Consider the following 5,950-nt stretch of genomic DNA (forward strand, 5'->3'; position numbering starts at 1 on the left):
TGACTATTGAGCAAGCCTTTAGTTCCATCACACAGCTGGTGGTTACCCCTGAGATGAGCATGCCACTGTTGCACCAGCAGAGGACACCTTGCCAGGAGCATCTCTGTGGTTTACAAGGTTTAAAGCGGGGTAGGACTACTGATTCCCTTTTTTTGGTAGCTTGCATAGCACCCTATACTGTGAGAGCTAACCCTCCAGGGGCTGGGGGGCTCCAGGTCAGTACCAGTTTGACTCTTCCAAGCCTTATGTCCAAAGTGTGTGGTGTCTTCAGCAATAGGGGTTTATCTTATATTCTAGGAGGTAATCAAAGGCAATGCAATAGCCTACATTTTGGGGTAGGGGCTTGCCTCTTGGTCCCTCCTGACTAACAACCTGAAGGGGTGTGTGCCTTGCCTAGCATTGGGGGTTTTGTTGAGTAGTTCATGGCTTGGAGTGGGGGGGCACTACCATTTCACATAGAGTAGCTCCCCAGGTTAGGAAGCAAGCTTCTAGCATAAGGCCTTGTGGAGCAGTGTGTGTGTGTGTGTGTGTGTGTGTGTGTGTGTGTGTGTGTGTAGGTAGAGGTCAGGGATTGAACATCAATCTTGGTGGCAAGTGCCCTTACCTGCTGAGCCATAGTGCTGGCTCAGAAGGTACAAAGTACATTTGTGGGGTCTATTGTTATCTCTGCTGTGTGGATTTGACCTCTGTGAGGCTCTTCACTGACTTTTGTGTCTCAGTGTCTCTTATGAAGCTTTCTCATGTCATTTCACAGTACTTCCTCTGGTCATTTTAGCTGGTGCATTTTGGTGAGGCAAATTTGAGACGCATTATTTTAATAATGGGGATAGAACCCAGGGCTTCCCTTGCTAGGCAAATGGCCTAACACCCAGGCATACCTCCAGCTCTAGTGCCAAGGAATCATTATTGTTTTTTTTTTAAGATTTGTTTTGTGAATGTGTGTTGTGGGATATTTGTACACTGTGTGAAAGTGTATTGCTGTGATTGGTGTTTTTATAAAAAGCTGAACGGCCAATAGCTAGGCAGGAGGTGTAGGTGAGCTTCTGGGCAGAGAGAGACAGGAGGAGACACAGGATGGGCAATATGTGACAGAACATTAATAGAAATGTGTTAATTTAAGTTATAAGAGATAGTTAAAAACAGGCTTAGGCCAAGCTTTCATAATTAATAAGTCTCCATGTTGTTGTTTGTGAGCTGGAAGACCAAAGAAAAATTCGACTCTCTGTGTGTGTATGTACGTGTGTGTGTGTGTGTGTGTGTGCATGCGTGTACATGTTTGTGTACACCCTCAAAGGCCAACAGTGGCTCTTAGTGAGGTAAATAAATCATTGGAAGCACCATCAGTTGATACTATTCTCTCACAGTGAATTCAGCACGAATTGTTGTGGTGGTACATACTTGTAATCCCAGGGTTTGAGAGGCTGAGGCAGGATTGTAAGTTTAAAGATAGCCTGGGCTACATAGTGAAACTGTCTCAAAAACCAAACAACAAAATGCTCAGGGAGCTGGAGAGATGGCTCAGCAGTTAAGAGTGCTAGCTGTTCTTCCGGAGGACCCAGATTTGAGTCCCAATACCCACATGGTGGCTAGCAACCATCTGTGACTACAGTTCCAGGAGATTCAATGACTTCTTCTGGCCTCTGTGCGCACTGCACACATACAGTAAACATACATACAGATAAAACACATATGCATAATAATAATTTTTTTAAAATCTTAAAAATAAAAACCTGGCTCAATTGGAAAAGTGCCTGCTACGCCAGCAGAAGATCTGAGTTTTATTTTAAGAATTCAGAATCCATGGAGAAAAAAATCAGGTGTAGCGGTACATGTGTGTAATCCTATTTCTGCAGATTCCTGGGACTTACTGGCCAGTCAGCTTGACCTAATTGGCAAGCTCCAGATCAATGAGAGACTCTGTCTCAAAACAAAAACAAAACCAAGATGGTCCCTGAAAAATGACACCTGAAGTTGAACTCTGACCTTCACGTATACCAATCCTCTGTCACTTCTTTGATACTTCTGCATTAAGTTATTGTGCAGTAGAAGCTGCTAAAATCAAGAGATCTTCTGTTCTAATCTCCTTCTTGTTGCTGGGAAAAAATACTGGGCTAAAAGATTCAAGAGAGACTTAGCAGAGGTGTCTCAGCTACTTTTCCATTGTTGTGAAGAGACACCATTGTAACATGTCTTTCTTCAGACCTCCAGCTCCCAAATAATAACACAGAGAGTTCTTATTAATTCTGAAAGCTTGGCCTTAGGTTACGCTTGCTCCCAACTAGCTCTTAGACCAGACATACTGTTGTCAAAAATGTTGCTGGTGCATCTGACAGACCCTTGTAGCCCGACAATCATTATGTTTATGAGCTAAATTAACCCACTCTGTGAGTTTGAGGTCAGAGTAATCTACATGGCAAGTTCCAGACCTGTAAGAGTTACATAATGACCTTGTCCAAGCATAAAGTAATAAAAAAGGAATTATTTGCCGGGCCTGGTAGTACAAGCCTTTAATCCCAGCACTCAGGAGGCAGAGGCAGGTGGATCTCTGTGAGTTTGAGTTCCAGGACAGCCAAAGATACACAGAGAAACCCTGTCTCAAAAAAAACAAATGAACAAACAAACAAGCAAAAAACAATTATTTAATGGCACAGATGATTTGGGGATGGATGTCAGTTTGATCTTGCAGAAGTGGTGCCACGTTGGACATGTTTCTCAAACTGTCTTTATTTTCATCAATAAAATAGAAATAGTGATCTTGTTTGAGAGGTGAAAAAAGTGAGGGACTGGCAGCTGTTCATCAGAATCTATTTTCTTCTTCTTCCGTTAGTGATAGAATCCTGGTCTGGGATTGCAGCTCCATGGTAGAGCACTTGGACAAGGAATGTTCAGAAGCAAAGTGTGCCTCTGGGGTAATGTCAGGTGCCTGTGCTCCGAAGGAGGCTACACAGGAGGATAACTGTGCCTCGGAGTTCCTCAGCTGAGCAACATAGAGAGACTGTGTCAAAACTCAAACAACTGGAAGGTGATGTTGAAGGGTTAAAGTAGTACCTTTACTCGGGATGGTTACAAAATAAATTCGTAGAGTCAGTTGTTTGCCTGCAGGCTTCACAGAACCACTGACTTGGAGAAGCCAATACAAAACCATTTCTGGGAGAAGGCCTTTATTTTCTTCTCCAATAGCCTCCTCTTTCTTGTGCCCTGGCCCCTTAGTGAAGAGACAGTTACTTTGAAGCCCTGGCAGACAACAGTGTATCACTAACTAAAATCAGGGCAATGTCCGTAAGCCCACCAGGGAAAGCCGAGGGCTGTGAGCCTGTATTCAAGAGCTGTTTCAAAGATAGAAGTACGTGATGAATACAAAGATATTGTCATGAATTGTAAAGTGCTTTGTAAAATTCACATTTACAGAGTAATAAAGTCAGTTCAACACTCTCTTACCCCCAGACCAACTAATCAATCATATTAGCCCACAGGCACTTTATGCCTCGAGACCTGAGACAGGAGATCTGGGTATGTTAGTGCTGAACTACTGAGTATGACATGGGAAGTTCTCTCCCTTCTGCTTGTCTTGTTGTTTATTTGATTTCACCATTATCACCACCACCACCATCATCATCACCATCATTTGGTAGTACAGGGAGTGCACCACCATCATCATCACCATCATTTGGTAGTACAGGGAGTGAACCTCACACATATTAGGCAGGTGCTCATTTTTTTCTTTCTCTTTAAGACACTAAGTTGCCCAGACTGGCTTTGATTTCACTCTGCAGCCTAAGCTGTCATTGAACTTGTGACCCTCCTGTCTCAACCCTCTGTGTACCAGGAAAGCAAACACCACTATATGTCTGGCTGCCTCACTAGTTACAGAAGGGCAGAGTCAGCATTGACAACATCCTTCCTCTTGGGCAGTTTTTGGATCCTGTGCTTTCTCAGGAGCTCATTCATATTCATGGGTCACAGTTATTGTTTTAGCTCATAAATATAATGATTGTTGAGGCTACAAAGGTCTGGTGGATGCACCAACATCCTTGAGAGCGGTATGTCTGGTATGTGGCATCAAAAAAGATTCAAAACTACAGAAAGTTATTCTCATCTCTGGCTCTCTCAAACCGTTGCCAGTGGTTGCAATCTGTTGTTTCCAGGTTCTCCGCTTCTTAGTCAAGACACTGAAATAAAAACGCAAAAGTATCAAGGAAACACCATTGAAGCCAACCTGTAAAACAGGTTAGAGTATGCTCCAAATCCTTTAATCCCAGCATTTGGGAGGCAGAGGAAGGACAATCTCAACAATCTCTGTGAGTCTGAGGCCAGTCTGATCTATATAGTGAGTTCCAGGATGGTCAAGGCTATACAGAGAGACCCTGTCTACAAAAAAAACAAAACAAAACAAAACAAAAAAACCCTAAAACTAAAATAAGCAAAAGTAAAATACTTCAAGAGCAGCAGGTTGGGTCCCAGGTACTGTTTGAGATGCAAGAGAAGGAATTTGGTCATTAAGGTGGAATAGTGAGAGTAGTTCTCTATTTTTTTGTTTATTTATTTTATGTGTGTGAGTGTTTTACCAGCAGGTATGTATATGCACTGTATGAATGCCTGGTGCCTGCAGAGGCAGGAACAAGGTGTCAGATTCCCTGGAACTGGAATAACAGAGGGTTTCAAGTCACTTGGTGGTTGTAGAACTTCACCCCAGTCCTTGGAAAGAGCAGAAAGTGCTCTTAACTATTGAGTCATCTTGTCCGCTCCAAGACTGTCTCTTTTGATTGATATATATACAACCATTTTCTACTGTACATGTCTCTTTCCACAATTCACTTGATTTTAATCATGTGTACAGTCACAAGATGGTAATTGGTGGATTCTCTCAAAAAGTTCACATGAGGACACAATTTTGCCTTACTAAGCACGAACCCCAAACCAATTCATACTGGGATCAGTCCTTCTGCCCTGGAGAACAAGGGTGCAGTGAGAGTGTATTTGAGTAGAAACTGTGTAAGTTTGATGTTTATTTAAGGTAGGAGGGGCCAGAAGAGGTGTCTCAGAGGTTAAGAAGAGGACCAATGATTGTTAGAGCCCATGTGGGCCCCAACATAGATAACTATTTTCCCTAACTGAGCTTGTACGGAGCCACAAGGAATAACCAGACACAGCTTACATGATCATCACAGAAGGGTATCTCAGGGTCCTTTCTCCTGACGATCTCCTGAAGATCACTTTGCGTTTATTATCCAAACAACTTTTATACCAACACATAAACTGAGCAGGAAAATACATTAGGCTGTCTCCTAGGTAACCAGGTGAATGGCCTTTTGTCACGTCTACCTGTCTGCTGTGTATGCTAGCTGTCACCTAGGCTTGAATTAGCATCTGTATAAGGTATCCTCCAAATTACAAAGGAAGGAGCACCAAATATCCTGACTTTTGTTAGGCAGAGACAGCTTGTCTGCAGAGCTAGGTGATGCCCTCGGAAGGGGCCTATGGCTTTGTCGCCTGGCTGCCACACCATACAGAAATATGGGCCTACAAATGATCTATTCCTAGTATCCATATGGGACCTTACAATTGTCTGTTTTTCCAGTTCCAGGGGTTCTGACATCCTCTTATGGCCTTCTAGGGCACTAAGCACACATGTGCTGCCTAGACATACATGCAGACGAAACACTCATGCACAAAGAATTAAAATAAGAGGAGGAGAAATGTATTCTGTTATTCAAGAAGGATGTATGTGCCACTCACAATGGAAAAGTGCCTAAACACAGGGTTGTAAAGTCGGAATTTGGAGCCAGGTGTGGTGGTGCATGCTTTTAATCCCAGAACTTGAGGCAGGGACAGATGGATCTCTGTGAGTTCAAGGCCAGCCTGGTCTACAAGGAAGAGAGTTTCAGGACAGCTGGGATTGTTACATGGAGAAACCCTGTCTTGGAAACAAACAAAAGAAAGAAAGAAAGAA

This window comes from Chionomys nivalis, chromosome 1 (genome assembly GCF_950005125.1).
Source record: "Chionomys nivalis chromosome 1, mChiNiv1.1, whole genome shotgun sequence".
NCBI lineage: Eukaryota > Metazoa > Chordata > Mammalia > Rodentia > Cricetidae > Chionomys > Chionomys nivalis.